The sequence below is a fragment of the Dendropsophus ebraccatus genome, chromosome 11 (assembly GCF_027789765.1).
Source record: "Dendropsophus ebraccatus isolate aDenEbr1 chromosome 11, aDenEbr1.pat, whole genome shotgun sequence".
NCBI lineage: Eukaryota > Metazoa > Chordata > Amphibia > Anura > Hylidae > Dendropsophus > Dendropsophus ebraccatus.
Window position 1 is genome coordinate 34,577,931 of NC_091464.1, and position 27,735 is coordinate 34,605,665.

A 27,735-nucleotide genomic window follows, 5' to 3' on the forward strand; every position below is an offset into this window, starting at 1 on the left:
AAGGGGTAATCTGGCAGTTTAAAGTGATTTTCTTTTACATTTCTTATATAAAGTACTTTAGAACTTTGTAAAAAATTTAAACTTTTTCTTACATTTATACTGGCCCCTCTACTGCCAGTGGCTGTGTTGGGAACTGCAGAACTGCACAGGCACAGTTACATATCACTAATGCAGTCTCCCTAAATGCCCCTTCTAATATGCATACTACCATTAGAATAGACATTAAAGTTGGGGAAGCAGCCTGTAGCTGCAGCACAGTGAGGCAGAACGAGTGAGGATAGCTGTCAATCACTACCAAATCTGCTTCCCTGTGTGGCGGCTGTAGCACTCCTGGCATAGACAGCTTCCCCAACTATATTCTAATAAGCATTAGATTAGACATTATGGAAAGGTTCAGTATCACTAATGCTAAATCCAGCAGTGTTAGAGTTCTTTTTAAACTGTGCTGGAACAAGGGCTTGTGCAGCCCTGCAGTTGCAGACACAGCCATTGTGGCATATTATACTGCTGACAGTCAATGTAAAAATTAATATATATATATTTTTCATTTTCTTTAATAAAGTTATATTACAAAGTTATATAACTGTATGGACATAATGTAAGAGAAATTATTTTTACTTGCCAGAATACCCGTTTAACCTTTTTTTTTTCACCATTAAGGTTTTAGTTTGTTCAGTGTTTTACACACATTTCTTGTGGCTAAACTGTTTCCTGTTACATTACTGTGAGTATTACAGAACGCTGTGTGTGCGAAATGTAACTGAACACAGAAGTCTTCAGCTTAATCTTCCTTTCTTCAGACCCCGCCTCTAAGAACCAGTAGAGCTGAGAACAATTCAGTTGCAAAAAAAAATAATTTAATTTCCTGTCCTCATTTTTTTCCCCTCTTACTTGGTGACAAGATGACAAGACTGTCTGAGCCACAGAGTTACAGACTGGGTAAGCATTGGCTGCTATATGATTACTGCTTGCATAGTATTATCTTGACTCCTTGCACTTATATTGCTGTGTTCCATCTCTAGCTTCCTCATCTCCTGATATGCAATTAGTCACAATCATTTTATGTTTTTTTTTTTTTTTTTTTTTTAGAAACACCACATTTTTAAGCTAAGTATTTCTGACATGTCTATTTATAATGCGGTCATGTATTTTCTGTGTATTTGTTACAATGAGTATACGATTGCTCTTTACAACCTTTTTACCCTATTCCCGCCTTGGTGGTGTTTTTGGCTTTATACAGCCTCCAGATTGACTGTTTCCCACCCTATTATAGCAATTGTCTGTGTCAGTATACTTGTGCTTTATGGTGTTTGTAGTTGTTTATGATCATTTCAGTTTGTACTTTTATGCTGGGATTTGCCATTCCACATTGGAAGGAAAATCTTGAATGTTACCTGCAGAGTTATGGTGGTAAAATCTGTGGTCAGTCTGCAGCCATGTCTATTGAGGTTAATAAACAGATCTATCTACTTATTCATCTAAAGTTAATTGTAAACTTGTATCTAAAGTCTTGCAGAAGGTAAAGCTTTGCCTTGTGGAAGTAGATCCTTAGACTAAATATGATTTCAATGGGATTTGACAATGAATAAGTATGCGTCATGAGAGCAAAAAAGAACGTAATAAACTACGTTGCATATATACCTTGCACCATAGTAAAGTAATGACATTTCCTAGACTGATTTTCAAGCTTTCTGCAACTGATTGATGCTATATATAAGTGGCTATAGGTCACTTGGCTTTCATAGTTTTGTATGAAATTGTGTGTGAATAATAAATGCAAATAACAGGAACTATGCCACAGGTAGGATCTACTATCCATAGCAATTCAATTATTTATTTTTTTTGTTGTTTATGCCAAGTACTATTCTTAATTAGATAAAAAAAAGGGGAAATTCTCACATCCCGTATACCTAGTTCGGGTTCAAGCTGTCAGTTTGTGTCATCAGACCGGGAATTGCGGTCATAATATGGATACAAAAAAGTGGTTTTAACACTTGTCTAAAGCCAGCCTAGGGCTATGTTCACATATCGTATTTCCGTCAGTTTTTGGGTCATTTTGTTTTCAACCAAAACTAGGAGTGGGTTGAAAATATGGAAACTGTTCAAAACTTTCCGTTATAGTTTTGCCCTGTTAGTTTCACTCCTGATTTTGGCTACTGACCAAAATACAATAGGGGTGATTTATCAAATTGGTGTTACGTAGAACTGGCTTAGTTGCTCCTAGCAACCAATCAGATTACACTTTTCTTTCCTCACAGATTCTTTGGAAAATGAAAGGTGGAATCTGATTGGTTGCTAGGGGCAACTGAGCCAGTTCTACTTAACACCAGTTTAATAAATCTTCCCCTATGTGTGAACATGGCCTAGGGGTGAGGCTGCATTGGGCAGCTGGCCACAGGCAACCAGAACCTTGTACATTTCATGGCCGTTATCATTGACTGTTAGTAAAATTGCTGTTCCCTGCAAAATCCTGCAGCTGTTAATAATCTATTTAAGGCCCCCCACCCATGTGGGTGTAGTCTCCCCCTAGCTCAGTAACCACCCTCTTTTATGATGCACTTCCACAATGCAGATGCTACATGCAGACAAAACAACAACCACAATACCACAGTTTTACCAGGACATTTGAGGCAACATTGGCCACAACATGTAGATGTGCTTTCATCCTTAGGGTACATTCACATTGTGCAGCTGAGAACCGTGTAAAAAGAACAAATTAGAAAAGTGCGTTTTTACCATGACTTGAGGCAGTTTTGCAAGACGGTTATTGGCTCACATTTCCAAGGCACTTGGATCTTAACATCACTGTACGTAATCCAAACATTCGACGTGTCCTAGAAATCAAGTTGCAGAAACGTATCGCATTTGAGCAATTATCTGCTAACGATCAAGTGACGAGCGAGAATTTCGGTAATCTTGGTCTTTCAATATGCTTTCAAATTGTCGCTGATAATTTGCAGATTGCTTCGTCTAAACAATCTTTTGCAGATTCATCCTAGTGTGTGGCATGTCCTTAAGCGATCTTAAAGTGAACGTTAAGTGAAATTTTTTTTTTAAACGTTTTTAAAAGGTTCTCCCAGCCTTACCAGTACAGAGGAGCTGCAGCCCAGTCCCACTCACTTTTTTTTACATGTCTGCTCACTCTCAATATGCTTCTGATCTCCTCCCTGACAGTATGTTCACACTGTGGAATAGGCATGGAATTTCAAGAGGAATCTGTGTGAAATTATCTGTGGGTTCTGCTTCGAATTCCACCCATACAATATGAACATAGCATTGCCTCATGGTGTTTAATTGGATTTCCGCTATGTTGTTCATACTGCAGAATTTCCGTACAGAATTTTCCACCACGGATCTGCTTTCCGCCTCAGATTTGTAAATTACAGCTATTAAAAAAATCTCAAGTCTTCCAGTATTTATCAGCTGCTGTAGGTCCTGCAGGAAGTGGAGTTTTTTTTCCGTCTCACACAGTGCTCTCTGCTGTCACCTCTGTCTATGACAGGAACTGTCCAGAGCGAAAGCAAATTCTTAAAGGATACCACTATTGTTCTGTACAGTTCCTGTCACGGACAGAGGTGGCAGCAGAGAGCGCTGTGTCAGGGGGATGTGCAGCTGAATAATGCTAATTTTGAAGCCTGCATTAAAGATGTGATGGTTTGCTTGTTCATCAGCTGATCTCTGGGCCTGTGACACAGGGTAACATTTGGCAAACTGTGCAAAAATCTTACATTATTGCATGTTCTGTAATTTAGAGAGGAAAGAAGAAGGGGAGGGGTGGGGGCGCCTCCTGGTGCAATAAAAGATGATAAGAGTAGCAAACACAGGGAAAGAAAGGTGTAGCACTCACCTAGTAGAGTTGTGCTGAATTATAGGCACAACTCTATATCAGGTATAATAGGTAGAACACCGCAGCTCCTGCCGGGGTACGTCCAAGGGAGTCGTACAGTCAATGATGAGGTATACCAGCCGCAGCAGGCTTTAGGACCATGTGGGATCCCGGCTTGAAAAGGGCGCAGGTGTCCGATAAACCACAGATTAAAGCGGTTGTTTCATGGAAAGGATATTTATTAGGGTCACGACGCGTTTCGGCCGCCAAGTAAAAGGTGGCCTTTCTCAAGTTTTACAAAACAAGTGTTTTGTAAAACTTGAGAAAGGCCACCTTTTACTTGGCGGCCGAAACGCGTCGTGACCCTAATAAATATCCTTTCCATGAAACAACCGCTTTAATCTGTGGTTTATCGGACACCTGCGCCCTTTTCAAGCCGGGATCCCACATGGTCCTAAAGCCTGCTGCGGCTGGTATACCTCATCATGTTCTGTAATTGCCATAACTACAATATTGAGGCAAGAAAACAATATAATAATACAACCTAAAATGTTTATATCTTAGCACAGATGTAATTTTGTGAGATGAAAATCATTGTAAATATATAGTATATTAGCTGATTTATTTATTATTTATTTATTGGCAGGTCTCCATCAACATAGCCTTTTATTATACAGTGAGCATGCAACCGCGAGACATGGGAAAACAACCCTAATGTGACATCAGATGCATTAGGGAATAAGGTAAGGGTGGGGGGGGGGGGATAACATTGCTACATTGCTACCTTGTCTCTGTATTAAAAGAGTATATTTATATGGTGTGGTCAAAAATAAATAAATAAAAAAAATATAACGTTTATTTTGATTATATATACAATTATATTTACTAATACGAACATAACATTGACAATTACATTTTATTTTGAACAATAATACAAAAGCCCTTAACCCCTTAAGGACAGAGCCTGAAATGGCCTTAAAGAGAACCTATCACCTAAAAATCACTGTCCCTATTAATAAAGGTCCTCTCTCCCTAAGTCTATTCCTGAAGATACAGACTGCCTTTGCAGTCTGTATCTTATTCTTTACCTAATCCTCTTCTTCGGTGTAGTAATGCCGGGGCGCCGCCATCTTGATGACGTCACGCTGGAACGCACGTGCGTTCCAGCGTGACCTCATCAAGATGGCGGCGGCCGGCATTACTGCATCGGAACAAAGGAGTAGGTAAAGTATAAGATACAGACTGCAAATGCAGTCTGTATCTTTATGAAGTCTATTTATGAAGATACAGACTGCATTTGCAGTCTGTATCTTATACTTTACCTAATCCACTTGTTCCGGTGGAGCAAGGCCGGTGCCGCCATCTTGATGACGTCACTTTGCGTTCCACTGCTGGAACGCAAGTGACGTATTCAAGATGGCGGCGGCCGGCCTTGCTGTACCGAACAAGAGGATGAGGTAAAGTATAAGATACAGACTGCAAAGGCAGTCTGTATCTTCATTTTGTCTATTTATGAAGATACAGACTGCCTTTGCAGTCTGTATCTTATACTTTACCCAATCCTCTTGTCCGCTGCCGGGTGCCGCCATCTTAATTTAGTCACTTGCTTTCCAGCGGTGGAATGCAAAGTGACGTCATCAATATGGCGGCGCCCCCAGCATTGCTGCCGCTCTGCATGACGGGAGCTAAGTAAAGTGTGTATATCTCAAAAATACAGTTATAAAAATAATTAAGTGCATTTGCAAATATTAATAAAATTTAAATGTACAGCTAATTAGCAAAAAAAAAAATTTTGAATTTCGGCCATGATTGGTTCTCTTTAAGGACACTTTTGCATTTTTGTTTTTTCCTCTTCGCATTCTAAGACCTATAACTCTTTCATTTTTCCACCTACAGGGCCATGTTAGGACTTGTTTTTTTCAGGAGCAGGTGTACTTTTTATTATTTTTTTCATACCTAAAATGTAATTAAAAAAAAGCAATCCTTGCAGGTTTTTTTTACCGCTTTTTGATCACAACGTTCACTGCGTGGGAAAAATATTGTTTTATTTTAATAGATCGGCCAATTATGCATGCTACGGTACATTATATGTTAATTAACTTTATTATTTTTATGTGTTTTATGTAGAAAATGGGAAGGGGGTGATTTTCACTTTAATTGGCGGAGAGGCTTTGGGACATTTTTTTTAAGTTTTATTGATTTTTTTTTTACACTTTTTTTTACAGGAGATGCTCCTGTCACTTACACCTAAACTCCACGGTGTTTAAGGTGTTGAGGGTGAGGGCCTGGCTGCTGATAGCAGCCGGACCTCACCAGCTCTAAAGTGAGCTCAGCTCCTGAGCTCACGTTAGAGCGCCCCCCCCCCCCCCCCCCGGCAGGGCGTACATGTATGCCCGCCATCCTTAAGGGGTTACATTATATGAACGCAGGTGTTCAGTTTTCCATCAAAATTTGCACAGCTTTGAAGTCTGCCTCTTATGCTTCGACAAACATTTCTGCACAAGTCTTATGTAATCTCTTATGTAATCTTTCAAATCACAAAAACATTTCGGTTATCGACAATAAACTCTGTCCTTGAGTATTCCCCCCCCCCCCCCCAAAAAAAAAAAATCCATTGGGGTCAAGTCTGGTGAATCCGACCAATCCTTTTATTAGGAAATGTTTCATCAAGATACTCGCTGACTACTCTTGAATAATGTGGAGGGGCCCCATCTTGTTGGAAATAAAGGCAATTTGAATTAGGCTGTTGCTGTAACTGGGGAACAACTTAATTCATTAGGATCTATGAAACTGGCTCAGTTGCCCCTAGCAACCAATCAGATTCCACCTTTCATTTTCCAAAGAGTCTGTGAGGAATGAAGAGTGGAATCTGATTGGTTGCTAGGGGCAACTGAGCCAGTTTCACTATACACCATGTTTGATAGATCTCCTCCTTCATAACCCTATTACACATACTGTTCATAGGGCATCATTTCACCTTTATTATATGGCATGTGCAGTAGTGGATTATATTAGGTCAGTTTTGGGCGATATCCCACAGCCCTAAGCTCCTGGGGGCCCATGGCTGCCCAAATAGACTTATACTGTCAGTGGTATATTGTCTCCTGACCACAGGAAACTCTCTGCTCTTTTACAGCAATTTTGCACAAATCAGGGCATCTTGACATTATCTATCTTGTAGCATAAACACCATGCTAGTGCTGCTATAGTTACAGTGGGGTAAAGGTGGGGGGGGGCATGCTTCATGAACAGCCCGGGGCCTATCGTAAAGGTAATCTGCCCCTGGGTGTGTGAACAAACCTTATATTATTATGGAAAATGGGTGCAACAAACCTGTGGCAAAATCCAAGAAAAATCGGTCACACACGTAGAATAATGATAATGTAACCAAAACCTGCAAAAGAAAATAGCTGGGAAAGTTTTGGGGGTTTGGACTTTACCATTTGTATGCCAAAAGGATGTCATTTGGACATGGTTTGGTGGTATATGACAACACCTTTATTCAAATGTGTTGTTCAGTGAAGAGAGGTGCACAGTATGGGGGATAAGTTAAAAAAGCGTATTTTCCAGTCAACCCTAGGGCTGCATTCATCTTGTCCAACCACTGGGAGTCAAATGCTGACCACTCGACGCTTGCAAATCCGAACTTACAGTAAGGGCCCTATTACATAGGATGATTATCATGCAAAAAAACGTTATATCGTTCAAATTTAAACGATAATCGTTCTGTTTAATAGCAGGCAACGATCAAAAAATCGTTCGAATGTCGTTGATCGTTGATTTAGATCTGAACCTAAAATTATCGTTAATTGTTTGCTGTAATTTCACATTCGTTCACTCAAGTTCCTCATATGTTTACTAATCGTTCAGTGTAATTGCTCATTGTTCATTGTTTTGCTGGGATCAGAAGGAATACACAATCAAAGTAACGTATCTAACGACTATCGTTCTGTGTCATATGGTGAACGATTTCAGGTTAACGATAAACAATCTCGTTTGCGATCGTTTATTGTTAGTTGTTAATCGTTAAAAATCGCTCCGTGTAATAGGATGCTAATCTCTAGTGCCGTATGTCACTCTATGGTACTTTAAATTCACCTTCATAAATCTTAATTGTTGGTTAGATGACTGCAACTATTTTATCTGTGAAGGAAGGTAGGCACAATCCATTATTTTAACACATATGAAGGGGATAAAAAGAGCTCTGGAGGCAATCTGTAGTTCTGTGTAATGCCAATTCAGCACTGATAATCCATAGAACACTGGCAGTCTTTGTTTACAAACTGACATCATGTGAACACCGCTTGCAGTGACTGACCTCACATGCCATCTTATTGTTATCATGACTCAGCACTATTCAGTGATGTCTGTGATACCTGACTGCTAAGGACCGAGATTGGCTGTAGCTGCACTTGCTGCTAAGGCTGCATTCACTCACTGTGCTGTGGACAGGATTCACAATGCTCCTGACATCATGCATCATTATACATGCCTCCTGTGTCAGTACAGTGCCGGTGCTCCTGGCATCATAATGATATATGATGCCGGGAGATCAGTTAATCTGGTCCGCAGCACATGTTACGCACATAGATTGTGGCTTAACTTGTAAACGAAGATCATCAGGGAACATCAGAGTATTGTCACTGGATCAGCAGAAACTTGTAAACTGTATATTCATGGTATTGGATTTAAAACTATACATTTATTGCCAAGTTTCCCCACAGATTGCAGCTGATTGCTGTGGGAAATCTTTAATGACCAGCTTATTATTTAAGACCATTTGGCTGTGTTCCCATATGGCCTTTAGTTAGCACACAGTGCACCTGTGTTGTTATGGCACACGTACACTTTTTAGACAGGTCAATAGGAACCCTGCCTGGGGCCATTCCTAATGATAAGGAAGGTGGGGAGGAAGAAAGAAGAGGTGTGGCAGACCTGGGGCATAGACACTCTAGGCCATGCCAGTATGACACAGTGCTGCAAGTTTAAAAGATGATTTTTTGCTCTAGCCAAGACACTGAGCACACACGAACGGTAAAGTTTTACTCTCATCAAACGGATGGTGGGGTCGGATGGTGGTTACCGAGTCACTTTAAAGCCCAGCACAAGCAAATTACTAGAGGTAACTAATAGAGATGAGCGAATCGGGTTCGGGTTTCAGTCGATCCGAACCCGAACGTACGGTATTTGATGAGCTGGGGCTGCTGAACTTGGATAAAGCTCTAAGGTTGTCTGGAAAACATGGATACAGCCAATGACTATATCCATGTTTTCCACATAGCCTTAGGGCTTTATCCAAGTTCAGCAGCCACCGCCAATCAAATGCTTAAAGTTCGGGTTCGGATCGACTCGAGCATGCTCCAGGTTCGCTCATCTCTACTAACTAAACATATTGCATTTTCCCTCTAGAGTAAATATACCACTGGCTGGGATCCTAGGTGTTAGGGTCCTATTACACAGGATGAATATTTTTAAAAAAATTGTTATACTGTTGGAATTTAAATGATAAGCATTTCGTGTGAATGCAGGCAAAGATCGAAAAACCGTTCATGTGTTGATCGCATCTTTTAAGCTGACCATAAAATTATCGAAAATAATTCGCTAATTGTACACTTTGTTCATTCTTTTGCTGTGATCAGAAAGAGTAAACATTTGCAGTAATTATTGTAACTAGGGGCTATCATTCTGTGTGTTATAGTGAACGATTTTAGGGACATTTCCAAAAGTGATTGTTTGCAATTGTTTATCGTAATCGTTAAATATTACTTTGTCTAATAGGACCCTTGTCTAAAAAATCCAATAACTTTACGAATACATGGTAACAGGGGCGTAACTAGAAATGGCTGGGCCCCATAGCAAACATTTGACTGCCCCCCCCCTTCCCGACTGAGCACTAAGCTGTCAAGTGTAGTCATAACTGCAAGCACTCGCCCAAAATGCTTTCACTTAAAGGGACATTTGCAGATCCCGGGAGGCTTGCTCAATCACTGGGTGCTGCAAATGATGACAGCTCGGGGGCCCAAGTGTACTGCAGGAGCAGGCCATGGGGCCCCCTCATGCTGCGGGCCCCATAGCAGCTGCTATGGCTGCTACACTGGTAGCTACGCTCCTGCATGGTAAAATATGCAAAAGAACACTGCAGTTACACCATCATGTGTCTCAACGTCACTGAACTAGCCAGACCTTCCTCCGGAAAGGAACAACCAAGCCAAGGAATGTCTCCTATTAAGGAAACCACCTAAGCAAGGTATCCATCCACAGACAGCTGTTTCGGGGTTTTTGCCCCTCATCAGTGTGGAGTAGGTTACTGGCTAGTGGGAGCAATGACTAGTAAGTGCATGCAAAAGGACGCTGGTTGACCTCAGGGAGATCAACCAAAACACTGCAGAGACACCATCACGTGTCTCAACGTCAGTGAACTAGCCAGACCTTCCTCCCAGGGGGCAATGTTCTAGAATACACTGACGTTGAGACACGTGATGGTGTCTCTGCGGTGTTTTGGTTGATCTCTCTGAGGTCAACCAGCGTTCTTTTGCATTCACTTACTAGTCATTGCTCCCGCTAGCCAGAAACCTACTCCACACTGATGAGGGGCAAAAACCCTGAAACTGCTGTCTGTGGTTGGTACCTTGCTTAGGTGGTTTCCCGGAGGAAGGTCTGGCTAGTTCACTGACATCGAGACACGTGATGGTGTCTCTGCAGTGTTTTTTTGCATATTTGATTTTCCAGGGGGCAATGTTCTAGAATACACTGACGTTGAGACACGTGATGGTGTCTCTGCAGTGTTTTGGTTGATCTCCTTGAGGTCAACCAGCATCCTTTTGCCTGCATGGTAAAAGGCATGACAGAGGTAAAAGTTAAGCTGCAGATACATTTGTCCAGCAGCACTAGGGCTCAGTACTGGGCATTTTATAAGGGTGGTCAGAATAACAGCAAAATACAAAACTGGGTGATCTGGGTCAGAATGTTAACACAAGTTCTATGAATATTTCTAAAATTAGCCTTAGCACTCCAGATGCTTTGCTTCGGCACCCAATCTCCAGGGTGTGTCTCTTCTATATGAAACATCTGATTACAACTGTCTGACTAATGGCTAGACGAGCGCTTGGCAAATAATACACTATTTCATACAGTCAGATGATAGGCACATGTGGCCGCTGCCATAGGCGACCTTCAGGATCATCATACGGTTCTGGGTTTTGTAGCCTTGATCCATTTGGCTTGTTCCTAGCTAAGCACTAGCTCTAGTATTTTTTTCCCACTCCCTATTTCATGCCCCTAGGACTGGCCTCAGTTCAAGGGACAATTCATATAAACACAACTTATTCTAACAACAATATATCTTTTGTATAATGTTTCAGAAATTAAATCAATGTCTTTTCTTTAACACTTTCTGTATGACACAGCCCAGTATTTTCTTCTCAATCCAGACAGTAGTAGTTTTGTCCCATCTAGCCTGATGCTATGGTTTATTTTTAAAGATAAAGGAAAATTTCTACCCAAAGTTCATAAATGGACACGTGTCAAAAGGTTATAGACAAAGATCAGTAAGGATTTTTTATAGTTTTCATTATGTCTTTTCTAAATTTGCTTTCTATTGCCATATTCTGGGTTTTCTATTGAGTGACATGTGTACGTGTTTACCATCAGAATAAATAACACAGCATTTTAATTTTTCGGAATTTAAAATTGAATTTGGTGATACAATTTTTTAAAATATAGCACATGGGTAAAGTTTCGTTTTTTTTTTTTTTTAATTAGTTTAGTTCGGACTGAATTAGTTGGATGCCAACCCAAACTCAGCAATAACTGTCTAAGAGCCCTATGTTATCCATGGTAACTAACAACTACAAGTTAGCTTTGTCTGCATTTTAAGATTTAAAAAAAGAGTTGATTATCCATTTTGGTATCAGATGCCTGCCGGTGTCTATATGCACATTTAGTAAAGGGGTATTCCCATCTAAACCTATATAGTTAAATATTTTTGCAGATACATTGATTTTGCAAACTTGCCTCCTTCTCCTGATAAGTCTGCTCATTCCATCCCATTGTTGACAGTTTCTTGTTTAGGTTACTGACGTAGACAACAAACTGTGCCATTTTTTTCCCTTTGGGTTTTGTGTCACTTTTGCACATAGGGGGAGATTTATCAAACATGGTGTAAACTAGAATTGGCTCAGTTGCCCCTAGCAACCAATCAGATTCCACCTTTCATTTTCCAAAGAGTCTGTGAAGAATAAAAAGTAGAATCTGATTGGTTGCTAGGGGCAACTGAGCCAGTTCCGTGTTCCACCAGTTTGATAAATGTCACCCATTTTTTTTAATCTGAATATTAAGCAGGATAGTGCTTTTTTGGTGTTAGTCATTTGTAAAGTAAAATGTGAATACAGGGTTTTCAAACTTTCAAGTAAAAATGTATTGTAAACTAAATGGTGGGGAAGGACGGGTATGGAAGCAACCCCTGCCATGTCGTCTGTCAATAGGGATGTTTGTACCAGGTCCAGTATCGGCACTATGGGCACTAGCCCTATGCCTCTGCCCAGTACAAGTAGCATCAGCAATATGCCCAGGCCTAGTCCTAATTGCAATAAGTAAAGAAGATATAATGGCACTCACTAACTCAGTAAAACAAATATTTATTAGGACATATAGGCAAGGCATAAACGTGCGCTCTACAGATCATCAGAAACAGCCATTTCGTGTCACCATGCTTCTTCTGTTTCACAAAGATTACATGACCAGAGTAACTCATGTAACACACAAGTCACACCCACTTCAACATATTACATTGTGGCAAAATTGCATAATATAAACACATACAATATATACAAGTAAGTATGTAACCGCAGCATGTGGCAAGACTTTAGTAGGGAAATAAGAACACATAAAATAAAAAAGACACATGGACACTCCATAGCAATAGTCTGGATAACCCAAAGAGCCTCTTGTGTTGATCATCGCCTCCATCTCTGTTCTGTACAATTTTAAGGCTATGTTCACACTATGTAAAAGTACGGCCATTGTTGCCATCAGCAACAACGGCCGTACTTTATGCGCCTGTGAACACTGCCTCTACTTTAATGGGATCCCGGCCGGAGCGTGTACACATTGTATACGCTCTGGCTGGGATCCCATACAGGCCCGCAAATAACTGACATGTCAGTTTTCTGCGGCTGCAATTCAGTGAAATGCGGGCGTAGGAACCCTGTCAGTTCACACAATGAAGCGAGTGGCTCCGGCCGCTTGCTTCATTGTGTGCAGTGGCAAGTTCAAGGCAAGGCAAGTGTGCAGTGGCAAGGCATCAGCGCACGCCCGCATCAGAACACTACGGCCAGAAAGATCATCCAGCCAGTATGGCAGAGAACGGCCGGTCTAATACGAAGTGTGAACATAGCCTTAGACCTAAACATTTAAAGTGACACTGTCACCCCCTTTTTGCATTATGACTTCTCCAAACAGGTGTAATGGGTAAATTTGGCAGATTTCTTACCTTATTTTATAATATACCTCATGGTGCTTGTTCCATTTAAAAGTGATCTTTTATCATCTACGGATTGTGCCATCTGGGCGGGGCTTCTCGACCGAAGCGCCACTTAGCCCCACCCCTTCTAGGTCGGCCCAAACCAATGCCTGCCGAGGGGGCAGGGCCTATGCAGCGATGACGTCGCAGACTGAACACTGCCCACAACGAAAGTTGCTCTTAGGGAGAGCTTTACTTAACCACATACTGCCTTTTACGTCTGGACCAGGGGATGCCAGTCTTTCACCCATCTTTCTGTTTTGTCGATAAGAAAAAGAGTTCTCTCTCTGCTATTGTTTTTAAGTTTGGGTCATTCTCGACTAAATGCTGGTGGCGGCAAACTGCATTTGGACCGCACTGAGGCCCAGGATAGAGTAACCACTGTACGGCGCTGTGCCAGCATTCTGTTTAATTTGACTTAAAGGAGAAGTCTGGTGAAAATTTTTATTATAGTATTGTATTGCCCCCCAAAAGTTATACAAATCACCAATATTCACTTATTACGGGAAATGCTTATAAAGGGCTTTTTTCCCTGCACTTACTACTGCATCAAGGCTTCACTTCCTGGATAAAATGGTGATGTCACTTCCTGGAAAAAATGGTGATGTCACGACGATGTCATCCTCTCCAGCAGCCACAGCCCGCACAGCTCTGGGAGTCGGGTCGTGACATCACCATGTTATCCAGAAAGTGAAGCCATGATGCAGTAGTAAGTGCAGGGATAAAAACACTTTTTAAGCATTTTCCATAATAAGTGTATATTGGTGATTTGTATAACTTTTGGGGGGCAATACAATACTTTAATAAAAAATGTTGCTGGACTTAAGCTAGTCCTAATTGTAGCAGTAGCCATGTGCCTGGTAATATTAGCAGCATTATTGACAAAAGCTGTCCATCTTTTCTGGTGGGTGTATTATTTTAGAACACAGGTGTCAAGGAAATAAACGTGGCACTCACTTTATTGTAAAAAAAAAAAAAAAGTAGGGGGGGTATTCAAAATACAAACAGGTCATAGGATGTAGAAGAATAAACGAGTGAAAGAGATTTCGCATGCCAATACTGAATGCTTCCCCTCAGCTCACCTAGTACACCCTGTGGGGACTGATAGGGTAATAGGGGGCTCGCCCCTGTCTAATGACTTAGATCTCATGGTCACTGTAGACTGTGGCACCTAGGTGGTTAAACATGCAAAAGTTATTGCTGATCATGGATGCTGATGGTGGATACTATATTTTGAGCTTGTTCATGTCCATGAGACACCAGAAGCAAGTAGCACATCGCTGTATGGATATCATACTGATTCTTGGCTTTCACAGCCTGTGACAAATGAAAGAGAATTATTATTGTTACTTGCCCCTCATAACACAGTTGAATACATTGCTCCTCTTCTTTCTTTTGGACACACAATACGAGTTTCTAAGTAAAGCCAGTGCCACAGCTGCTCATTACGGCAGTACAGAGCAGAAATTACAGATGGTTTACGTTGGTTAGCCATCCTACGTGTTTTGTAACCAAGGCACAAGACATCCTGTTTGTACTTCAACAAACCTCGCAAAATTATTGTCACATGCACAGCTGCCTCAAGTTCCTAATTACTTTCTATGGTGGCACAGGTCACATGATCTTGACTTCTGAAACTGCTGATTTCAATTATTGAAGTGTGAACAATAATCAGACTGATTACATTTTACAGGAGTTTATAACAGAAGTATATATTCCCCTGATGAGAAAACAGACCACTGCAAGAAAAGACGCAAAAGAACAATGTTACAGTAAAGGTAAATGCTAAAATTATAAGATTTGATACAAATACTGTGTATATATATATATATATATATATATATATATATATATATATATATATATGTGTGTGTGTGTGTGTATACACTACCGTTCAAAAGTTTGGGGTCACCCAAACAATTTTGTGTTTTCCATGAAAAGTCACTCTAATTCACCACCATACGTTGTGAAATGAATAGAAAATAGAGTCAAGACATTGACAAGGTTAGAAATAATGATTTGTATTTGAAATAACATTGTTTTTACATCAAACTTTGCTTTCGTCAAAGAATCCTCCTTTTGCAGCAATTACAGCATTGCACACCTTTGGCATTCTAGCTATTAATCTGTTGAGGTAGGCTGGAGAAATTGCACCCCACGCTTTTAGAAGCAGCTCCCACAAGTTGGATTGGTTGGATAGGCACTTCTGGCGTACCATACGGTCAAGCTGCTCCCACAACAGCTTAATGGGGTTCAGATCTGGTGACTGCGCTGGCCACTCCATTACCGATAGAATACCAGCTGCCTGCTTCTGCTGTAAATAGTTCTTGCACAATTTGGAGGTGTGTTTAGGGTCATTGTCCTGTTGTAGGATGAAATTGGCTCCAATCAAGCGCTGTCCACTGGGTATGGCATGGCGTTGCAAAATTGAGTGATAGCCTTCCTTATTCAGAATCCCTTTTTTCCTGTACAAATCTCCCACCTTACCAGCACCAAAGCAACCCCAGACAATCCCATTACCTCCACCATGCTTAACAGATGGCGTCAGGCATTCTTCCAGCATCTTTTCATTTGTTCTGCGTCTCACAAACGTTCTTCTTTGTGATCCAAACACCTCAAACTTGGATTCATCTGTCCACAACACTTTTTTCCAGTCTTCCTCTGTCCAATGTCTGTGTTCTTTTCCCCATCATAATCTTTTTCTTTTATTGGCCAGTCTCAGATATGGCTTTTTGTTTGCCACTCTGCCCTGAAGCCCAAAATCCTGAAGCCGCCTCTTCACTGTAGATGTTGACACTGGTGTTTTGCGGGTACTATTTAATGAAGATGCCAGTTGGGGACCGGTGAGGCGTCTGTTTCTCAAACTAGAGACTCTAATGTGCTTATCTTCTTGCTTAGTTGTGCAATGCGGCCTCCCACTTCTTTTTCTACTCTGGTTAGAGCCTGTTTGTGCTGTCTTCTGAAGGGAGTAGTACACACCGTTGTAGGAAATTTTCAATTTTTTAGCAATTTCTCACATGGAATAGCCTTCATTTCTAAGAACAAGAATAGACTGTCTAGTTTCAGTTGAAAGTTCTCTTTTTCTGGCCATTTTGAGCGTTTAATTGACCCCACAAATGTGATGCTCCAGAAACACAATCTGCTCAAAGGAAGGTCAGTTTTGTAGCTTCTGTAACGAGCTAGACTGTTTTCAGATGTGTGAACATGATTGCACAAGGGTTTTCTAATCATCAATTAGCCTTCTGAGCCAATGAGCAAACACATTGTACCATTAGAACACTGGAGTGCTGGAAATGGGCCTCTATACACCTATGTAGATATTGCACCAAAAACCAGATATTTGCAGCTAGAATAGTCATTTACCACATTAGCAATGTATAGAGTGTATTTGTTTAAAGTTAGGACTAGTTTAAAGTTATCTTCATTGAAAAGTACAGTGCTTTTCCTTCAAAAATAAGGACATTTTAATGTGACCCCAAACTTTTGAACGGTAGTGTGTATATATATATATATATATATATATATATATATATATATATATAATTATTATTATTTTTTTTTATTGTTCTAAAAAAAACAATACAATTTTATGTTTTACAGATATATGTAGCATGTTATTCAGCTATTTACTCCAGTGGTCAACCTAAAAACATCTCAGTATATGCTGTTAGAGGGGTACTCTGGAGGAAAACTTTGTTTGCAACTGATGTCAGAAAGTTAAAGTTTTATAAATTACTTCTATTTGAAAAAAACTCCAGTCTTCCAGTACTTACCAGCTGCTGTATGTCCTACAGAAAGTGGAATGTTATTTCCGGTCTGACACAGTGCTCTCTGCTGCCACCTCTGTCCATGTTAGGAACTGTCAAGAGCAGTAGCAAATCCACATAGAAAATCTTTCCTGCTCTGGACGGTTCCAGTCACGGACAGAGGCAGCAGCAGAGAGCACTGTGTCAGACTAGAAAGAATACATTACTACATGCAGGGCATACAGCAGCTGATAATTACTGGAAGACTTGAACTTTTTAGATATAAGCAAATTACAAATCTGTATAACTTTCTGACTTTAAAACAATTCTCTCCAGATTACAGCAGAATCTGCACTGATTTATACAGGTGGTCTGTGTTGTTTATGAGTGGTGAGTCTATATATGTGTGCAACAGCAATGCGGGCTAGCAGTCTTACAGAAAGGATGACTGTGGTGGAGCTTCACTGTACAATATGGCAAGCAATGGCAACTATTTCCTGTTTGTAAAAGTTAAACACATTTGCTGATTACATGTATTAAAACAAAGCAAAAAAACAAGTCAAGCCGTCCAGTTGTTATAACTTTCAAATTCTAAATAAGCAGGCAATGTGATATAAAGCAAGTTTGCAATTTACATTCATTATTATTATTCTTTTTTCCCCCTTATGTGTTAAAGCAAAGCTATACTTATTTGTATCCAGGTCCAGTCTCCTGAAGGAAGCTGTATAATAAAGCTATACTTACTGTATCCAGGTCCAGTATCCTGAAGGCAACTGTATAACAAAGCTATACTTACTGAATCCAGGTCCAGTCTCCTGAAGGGAGCTGTATAAAAAAGCTATACTTACTGTATCCAGGTCCAGTCTCCTGAGGGCAGCTGTATAACAAAGCTATACTTACTTGTATCCAGGTCCAGTCTCCTGAAGGCAGCTTTTTAGTCTTGTGCTGGTTGAAAAAAAAGAGACCAAACAGATAAAGTCTGGCCTGCACAGTGTCACGGCTCAATGTGTCCATCAATCACATAACTGCCTTCTCTGTGAGCACAGATAACCTGGGAAACGCTGGACTTCCTATGTTTAGACTCTAAATAAAGGAAGTGCCATGTTTTCCATGATAACTAAAAAACAAAAAAACAAAACAAAAGTAAATTGCAAACATGCTTTATATCACATCTGTTGATGTAGGTTTTGAAAGTTATAACGACAGATACACTTTAAGGCTATGTTCACAGAATGTATATTTTTGTAAAAGTACGGCCGTTGTTGCCGATTGCAACAACGACCATGCTTAATACGAAAATATACGTTACCTTTTCTTCTATGGAATCCTGGTCGGAACGTATACACATAGTATACGCTCCAGCCGGGATCCCCAGCGGTGCCGTAGAAAACTGACATGTCAGTTTTCTGCAGCTGCTACTCATTAAATACCGGTCGCAGAGAACCCTGTCAGTGCACACTATGGTGCAAGTGGCTCCAGCCGCACGCTCCATAGTGTGCAGTGGGGAGTTCTGATGCGGGTGCGCACGGATGCGCCCGCATCAGAACTCTGCGGCACTAGAGATCTTTAAAGGGAACCTGTCACCAGGCATTCTGACGCTGAGCTTGCCCGACCCCCCGCTGCAGCCCCAGATACTTACCCTTTGCTGCAAGTCCTGCTCCTGGACCCGGTCCCAGGACGGAGATATCGACGTCGGCAGCCGTGTGCACACGCTCCAGAGATGAGTCCGGCGGCCATAGAGAATGACGGCTCCAGTCATTCTCTATGGGCATCGGACTCATCTCATGTAATTTGCATACAGTGCTCGCTCACCTTCCGGCGTCGATATCTCCGTACTGGGGCCGGGACCAGGAGCGGGACTAGCAGCAAAAGGTAAGTACCCGGGGGTGCACCGGGGGGGGGGGGGGGGGGTCGGGCGGGCTCAGCGCCGGAATCCCGGGTGACAGGTTCCCTTTAATGAGACCGGCTGTTCCGTGACCGGGCTGGGTCACGGAATGACCGGTCTCATACAGCGCGTGAGCATAGAGTGGAAGGCACACTTTAAAGAGACATTCTTTCCTCTCCTGTTAAATATTAATATTGTACTACCTTTTTAGACTACATGGTTGTTGACTCTCTAGAGTCTATCTAGATTTCTGAATGGAAAGTCCGACCTAATAAGAAAAGGCAAGGCCATATACGCTTTTAACTTTTATTCTAAAAGAAAAAAAAATAAGAAAAGGCAAAAATCTTAACATCGCCATCTGCACAATGTAACTGCAGTCAGCAACGAGCCGCATGGAGTCCAAACAGGCAAATAATGGCAACAGTGCTCAGCAGATATACTGTAGTCTCCGGCTGTCTACTCGATCTCTAAAACTAGCTGGCAGAAGATAATGTGGGCATGGCTTTCCTTCCATTGCTGCTGCTACTTTATCGCTATGATTGAGATCACAGTGGACCGGCCTCCCCTGATAACATATTCTAGGCATATACCAGCAAGCAGTGTCGGACTGGCCCACCAGAGGACCGAAGGATTCCCCGGTGGGCCCCCAGCTTTAAAACCTGCACAAACATTGACTGACATGTTAGTTCTCACTGGTTCTTCATTAGAGATAAGCGAACCCCGAGCATGCTCGAGTCGATCTGAACCCGAACTTTCGGCATTTGATTAGCGGTGGCTGCTGAAGTTGGATAAAGCCCTAAGGCTATGTGGAAATCATGGATATAGTCATTGGCTGTATCCATGTTTTCCAGACAACCTTAGAGCTTTATCCAAGTTCAGCAGCCCCAGCTAATCAAATGCCGAACGATCGGCTTCGGATCAACTCGAACCCGAATCCGGTTCGCTCATCTCTATTCTTCATTGGTGGGCCCCCAGGATCATTTCCTCTGGTGGGCTCCAGATACCCCAGTCTGACACTGCCAGCAGGGTATTTATTGGACCCTCCCTTTAATCAACAAGCTGATATAATATACTTTTTCAAAAAGATTTAGTTTTACTAAGGAACTGGAAATATTGTGCTTTCACATTGTTTATAAGGAAGGGGGTATACATCATCTACCATCTGTAGTGGTTATGTTTTTCTCAAGCAGAACCAAGTTTTTTTTCTACCACAAAACCAGAAGTAGGTGATAGGATGCTGGCAGCTGCTTACATACACTGAAACTGGTATGCAGCATTGTTTCCATCAATTTGTGAAAGTCCCTGTATTCTTTTGTAACTTATATTATACAGTTACAAGAAAAAATACAGTCCAGACCACCTCACCACTGCTACAAGAATATACGGAGGGGCAGGGTACATTGTGAACAGAGATGAAAACACAATTCGTCATTCAATATTAGGATGTACAATTTAGGCTTTATTGTAGATTACATTAAAGGGGTAGGTCAGCAAAAAATGTTTTCTTTCAAATTAACTGGTTCAAGAAAGTGCCAAAGATTTGTAATTTACTTCTATTAAAAAATCTCAAGTCTTCCCATACTTATCAGCCGCTGTAAGTCCTGCAGGAAGTTGTGTTTTCTTTCCAGTGCTCTCTGCTGCCACCTCTGTCCATGTAAGGAACTGCTCAGAGCAGTAGCAAATCCCATCTCCTGATGTCCAGACTGGAAAGAGCACCACTTTCTGCATGAGTTTTTTTGTTTTGTTTTGTTTTAATAGAAGTAAAATACAAATCTCTGCCACTTTCTGGCACCAGTTGATTTGAAAGCAAAACATTTTTTGTGAACTACCCCTTTAAACGCTATCAAGCAGACCATGTCTTTTTAGGGTGGGTTCACACGTACCGGAATCACGGTGGATCTGACACTGCGAGTTCCGCTGTGATTCCGTCACTGTCAGTTTGATAGATTTCATTCTGCTGTGAGTATGTAAAGCACCATCCCCCATAACCTGCCGCAGATCGGTGAATACTTTACCCGTTTCTGTGGCTCCCAGATCCCCGACGCCCTGCACAGCCAAACAGTGCACTGCCGCACCCTCTGATTGGCTGAGTGGGATATCAGGGAGCTAAGAGCCAAAGAAACAAGCTGGAGCGCAAACGGGTAAAGTATTCACCGGTCCGGGGTTAGTTAAGGGGGGTGGGGCTTTAGATACTCACAGCGGAGTGCAAATTCCTATTCTATGTAAACCTATTCAAATTGACAATGCCAGGAGTCACAGCAAACCTTGCTGCAGAACTTACAGTGTGACATCTTCTGCCATTCTGGTACATGTGAACACACCCTTATACTAAAACTTAAATCAAGTAGTCTAGACATTTACTTTATTTCAGGTCTTGGGAGGCCTTTAGTCCTACAATATATATATATATATATATATATATATATATATATATATATATATATACACACACACACACACACACACACACACACACACACACATTTGCCATGTACAGGGAACTAAAAATAATAATTTCTTCTGGCATGGATCATTTCACTGACCAGAATATTCTTTATTATAATGACAGTATAGTATTATTGGCGGTCACTTTGTATGCCATGGGATCTGTGTGTTTTATCGTCACCATGCAAAGTTAAATCCAAAAATGTATTCTGTGATCAAATTATAAATCATAGCCCCAAAGAGCTATTATCCAAAATATAATATATTTAGCAATTTTCCCCCATTTAGTATGGTAGTAGTAGTACTTAATACCAAGCAGAAGCTGCAAAAGTCAATAGGATTTTACAGTGTAGGTCAGTTGTGTATCACAAAAACAGCACTACAACCTCTATAAAGAATTCTGGACTTTTGACATGTTCAATCTGGGGAATTTTCCAAATCCTGTGTTTACTCAGTTACTCAATCATTTTGTCTGAGATCTGCATTTCTTGTACATGCAGAGGTAACAAAATGCTGCTGCTGCTTCCAGTGAAAGAGCAGACTAGTCTAGACCTTTTGGCCTTTACATAGCCAAATGTCAATGCACTAAGTACTTATAGTACTTAAAGTGAACGTATGGCCTCCTGTATTTTTTTTACTGATTACAGCCAGAGGCTATGTTCACATGATATTTTGTTTTGCCCATTTTTTCCCCTTGAAATGATGTCTGTCGTTTTGAGTACCAAATGACGTCCCTAACTGTCAATTACAGTGATGGCTGCTGGTAAAACAAAAACTAAACTAAAAATAATGTTTGTTGTTTGCAAAATAACGTCCGTGAATAATTCTCATGAACATCATTTTGCCATCTGCACAGTGTCCGTTATTTAACTACGTGTATTGGGCGGCCATCATTCCATTGACTTTAATTACAATTCAGAAAATTCGGACGCCTTTTTTTTTTTACACAGTGTGAACATACTAAAATGTGTAAAAAAAAATTCTAAAATCTTTCCATTTTCCGATTTTTATTTATTAATTATTATAAGGGGAAGACATCTTGCCTGAACTGTGTTTTTTTTTTTAAAGCACTTAGAGATATGTTTTACAACATGGATGGTTTGGAGCTGACTCACTGACATGAATGGGAGAGGTTTCTGGACATGCTTTTTGACCTGTGCGTAGGTCCTTCTACAGGGAGGGGTAGGCTGAGCTCATCTGTAATGATAAGGAGGACTCTTCTGCAAACTGTTTTTATGCAGAAGAGGTAGTGTCAGGTTGGCTTTAGGCTTTGTGGTCAGATTAAAAACGTGAAAATTTCAGGATTGTTTTAAAATATAGATAGTAAGAAAATTAGAAAAAAAAACAAGCAAATTCTTTGTAATTTCTACAGAACAGGAAGTATGTAATTGAAATTCATGCAAACAATTCTACTGAACAAATCAATATAAATAAAATGTGGCAGCTATATATGTTCTTTCCCCTTTGAGCCCTTAAAATCAGCTGTACAGTATAGTGCATTACAGTATAGTGCAGTACAGGGTGCTGTGGGGGAGTATTGGAAAGTTTGCCCCAATACACTCTACCCCTAGAATATAGTGCCCTGGTGTTAATAGATTATAAAACCAGGTGGGCAGCTCTAATCTGAGCTGTTTATGATGTTATCGCTGGTCTGATCTTACAGCATTGTGGCAACCTCCTGTTGTAGTGTTACAGTTCCTGTGAAGTACTGGTAGCTTTTACTTCCTGAAACATTAAGGCAAAGTGTTAATACGCTTAGCATTTTTTTTTCTACTCAGTACCATAAATAATGTTTATCCTCTATATACACTCTATATGTACCGGCAAAAGGGCTTCTGTTTAGTGACTGGATCCATCATATGGAGATTTGGATGGTGACCAGTGGGCCTGCTTGAAATTAAAGGGGTTTGCCACTTTTTAGTAAAATTTCTCAGTGTACAGTATTAGTAAGTGTACTCACTGCCGTTACTAACAGTAGCTCCCTATGTACCTCATAGAGCTAATATCAGACTCCCCTCCTCCAGGCTGCGCTGTCCTGCTCTGTGGTGTTTCTGTCCATAAGATGGCCAACATGGAGGAGCATGTCCCGATCCCCAGTGTCCACTATAGGCATATATAGGCTCAGTGGTGGACACTGGGGGCGGGGCATGGTCACATGCTTCTCCCTGTCGGCCATCTTATGGACAAAAACACCATAGAGCAGGGCAGCACAGCCTGCAGGAGGGGAGTCTGATATTAGCTCTATGAGGTACACAGGGAGCTGCTGTCAGTATATACAGTGAGTATACAGTGGTGCCTTGGATTACGAGCATAATTCGTTCCGGGACCGTGCTTGTAATCCAAATCCACTCTTAAACCAAAGCAAATTTTCCCATAGGAAATCATAGAAACGCAGACAATTGGTTCCACACCCCAAAATAATGATTTATTATTCTGAATAACATGTAAAACAAATGAAACAAACATTCAGAAAGAGCAGAATATGTGATATTATAAGTTACTGTACAGGAATGGAGAGGATGGGAAACACAAGGGCTGACAGAGACTGCAGGGAGCATGAAGGCATGAGCAGGGCAGATGTGGGCACATACATGCAGCACTCTCTGTCCGGGGAGAGACAGGTTACAGCTATGGAGAGATTACCTCCACAGTACTGTCCTCTGATGTAAGCCCCAGCCTGAAGTGGATCTGCTATGATTTGGAAGGTGAGGGAAAGGTCCTGGGTCAGAGTACAGTGCTGTAGACCTCGCTATGCAGACCATGCCCCTCCCCTACTCGCGCCCCCACCCAGCACAGGGAGCTCTTAAACCAAAGCAATGCTCTTAAACCAAGTCACAATTTTGAAAAACTGTGAGCTCTTAAACCAAAACGCTCTTAAACCAAGTTACTCTTAAACCAAGGTACCACTGTACTTACTTATACTGTACACTTAGCAATTTTACTATGAAGTGGTCAACACCTTTAACTGGCATTTGACCAGTCTCCATTGAGTTTTTTGTCATCTTTTCTATACAAATCTAGATTCATTAATTGCCATTTGTGCCATCAAAAATAAGGAAAAATCCTAACCGAACCCTCAGTGGAAAGTAAGGCTGCAAACATTGCCTTACAGGAGCATACAGTTATTCATGATGCATTCTAATAGTTATAATAGATACTTGGGTATAAAGTACCTTCTCACAAAAGAGCTATGGTAATAACGTCTCCATAGTGATAACATCTGCTTCAGTTCAGATAGGGCAGGGATAAGAAACCTTCGGCCCTCCAGCAGTTGCAAAACTACAATTCCCATCATTCCTAGACAGCCAAACGGCTGAAGGTTCACCATTCCCGAGATAGGGTAACCTGATGACCATGCTTAACCCCCTCCCACCATTGCAGTGAAAATTAACTCCTAAGCCGAGGCTGCAGCAATGTTAATTTCCGATAAAGGATGGCACAGGCACGGTAGCTGTGCCTGTTTCACCCGCGGCGGGTCCCAGCTGTCAGTGATAGTCGGGGACCGGCTGCAACTGTCAGTACTAGAGCAGAAGCATCTATAGGGTTTCAGACAGAGAATTCTCCCTCTACAGAGGCAAAATTCTCTGTCTGGTAACCATCGGGGCTCTGCGATGTGATCGTAGAGCCCCGATGGTTACAATGGACTTCGGAAGCCTCAGGCTACGGAGGCCGGTGGGTAAGGGAGGAAGGTAAGGTTGTCGAGGGAGCTCTGCCCGCTTCCCTCTCTCCCCTGCCACTGTTACAGGCTTCTAACAGTGGCAGGGGACAGAGGGGAGGGGGCAGAGCTAGGGACTTTAGCTTATGATATCATTATGATCCCATAAGCTGAAGCTTTGGCATTGAGGCATCAATGACCCATGGTCTTGGGAGGGTTAAACATGTAAGGTGATTGAATTCCCTGGAACATTATAAACGCTGGGCACCCTTGACTTTTGAATTCTTACTTAAAACTTGCTTAATGTTGTATACAGTTACATATTGCTATTTTTTCTTTTACCTAAAGTGTCTTCTAAACACTACTGGCTTCTTGGGGATTACCCATTTTCTTCTTTCTGTAAGAAATACTGTATTTTATGGGAAAAAGAATAATTTATAGAAAAACAATATGAAGCGACTAGTTAGGCTAGGTTCACTCTGTGTTTGACCCATTTGACTGTATTTGGTTCATTATGTTTAAATATGTATATATATATTAAATTTTGCTGTCTGCTATATAATAATATATAGCGGACAGCAAAAACACAGTGTGAACCTAGCCTAAGATTTAGTTGTGAAATTTATTTTTTTAAGGGAGGCCCCAAGCAGATATCTACTAGTGGTTGTCAGGTCCTCACTTGGGGTTGTCGGGTCCTCACTAGGGGTTGTCAGGTTCTCACTAGGGGTTGTCGGGTCCTCACTAGGGGTTGTCGGGTCCTCACTAGGGGTTGTCTGGTTTCCACAACCCCTTAACACATAACAGCTCTCTCAATGAGATTACAAAAAAGAACATTTACAATTACTAAATTAAGCCTCTATCTTTTTGATAATGTTCCTAAAGAGATGCATAACTGCTGTAGACCGAAATCTAAAAAAAACTGTAAGCAGGGTTATCTCATGCCATATCTGCCAGAAACAGACGTGTGGATAATAATCATGTCTGTATTATTGGCAGGACAAAAAAGATATTTATATATAGAGCAACAACTGTGCTGCAAGTTACTGTTACAGCTGTGCGAGGGCTCATTTCAGTTTTTATTGGTAACTTAGTATAAAACATCTTTATTTATTAGATTTTTTTTTTTTCAGATATATGTGACCAAAATTTTCTGCCGTTCACCATGTGGAATCAGTATTAATCTATTTAAATAGTTCAGACAATTCAGCATTTTTTTTTTATTTACAAAAAAAGAGGAAAAATTGTGATTTAAACTTTTATTAGTGAGGCTTACTATTTTATAAAAACTTTTTTTGTTACATTTTTTGTTTCCTCATTGATCAATAAGATTGGTTCTCTGCTAGCAAAACCTGCCTGAGGCAGACTCTAGTAGCAGGTTGCCGATCAACCAGCATAAACGCCAAATTACTGATGTCAGACTGATATATATATATTATATATATCAATGTTGTTAGATAGATAGATAGATAGATAGATAGATAGATAGATAGATAGTAGATGGATAGGAATATAGTGTATATGTACTGTATAATATGTATTCTATAGCAATTTATAAATTAGCCAGACCTCTATATAAGTTCAGTTTTATAGGTTATATTTTTATTGTGTTTCTTATGTGTTCTTTTTCTTCATCCAAAGCTGATTATCCTCAGAATATATAAAAATAGAAAGTATATATATATATATATATATATATATATATATATATATAATTTACTCTCCAACCTTCAAGCAGCATCCTACTAAACCTTTCACACCATTCACCCCATACCATCACAACGCATTACCAATAAGCAAACATAGTTCTAAGGTTTTTACCAAAGTTTCTTGTACACATGAATATTTATAATGAATCATTACCTATTAGGTGTTTGAGGATCTGTCTTTTCTCTACCAAGTAATGAAATTCTGGTTGAATTTGTTACATGTATTTATAGAAAAAAAAGTTTAGGACTAGGCTCAGTTTGGCTCCATAGGATCCTTTAATGGGACCAGCTTTGACACAGTAGTGGGGGCAAAAGGTTCTAGAATAGAGATGAGCATACTGAACCTGCTGAACCCAGGCAGAGCTTAAAGTTCAGCATGACCTTGAACATGTGCTGGACCTTTTTTTGTAATCTGCTTCTACTTTTCTATTAACAGTAATATTAGTTTCATTTCACTTTTTGTACATTTTTATTAGGGCAGACATCTTGCCTGAGCTGTTTTTACCAGCATTTTCTAGCAAGCCCTATGGACAAAGAGGCAATAGTCTGGTCCAAACCCTATTCACAATAATGGGAGAATTTTCTAGGCATGCTCTGTGACCTCTGTAGAGGTTATTAAACATTGAAAGGGAGACTGAGCTGCTAACTCCAACTATTGTCTTATCTACTGGAGTCACCTCTTACTGCAATATAGACAGTAAAAAGGCTAAGATGAAAAAATTAGGGGGGGGGGGCACTACAAATTCTTTAAAAAATATGTTTAGCATTTTCTACATGCCTTTTGACACCTTCCCTTTTCAGTTCCATATGTAGGTGCACATATAGGGAAGGTTTACGTTACTGCACTTCTGTATCTAAACTAATGACTCACATGACAATCAAGGACAATTTAAAAAGGAACATTTGCTATTTTTAGATGGCGAACATGTGCTTATTAATCATTAGAGTTTAA

The 27,735-nt window shown here is 40.7% G+C and overlaps 1 protein-coding gene and 1 long non-coding RNA gene across 2 annotated transcripts in view; one reads left to right on the forward strand and one right to left on the reverse strand.

Annotated features, from left to right (window-relative positions):
* Nucleotides 1-889: 889 nt before the first annotated feature.
* P2RY8 (P2Y receptor family member 8) overlaps nucleotides 890-27,735 on the forward strand; it is a 40,899-nt gene continuing 14,053 nt past the window's right edge. Inside the window, exons 1-3 of the mRNA XM_069944490.1 lie at nucleotides 890-939; nucleotides 4,473-4,569; nucleotides 15,040-15,124. The gene's annotated coding sequence lies outside the window, so the exon portion shown is untranslated. The remainder of the gene's footprint in view (nucleotides 940-4,472; nucleotides 4,570-15,039; nucleotides 15,125-27,735) is intronic.
* LOC138767174 (uncharacterized) overlaps nucleotides 22,862-27,735 on the reverse strand; it is a 48,363-nt gene continuing 43,489 nt past the window's right edge. The window contains exon 4 of the long non-coding RNA XR_011358773.1: nucleotides 22,862-23,147. This is a non-coding gene — a long non-coding RNA (uncharacterized lncRNA). The remainder of the gene's footprint in view (nucleotides 23,148-27,735) is intronic.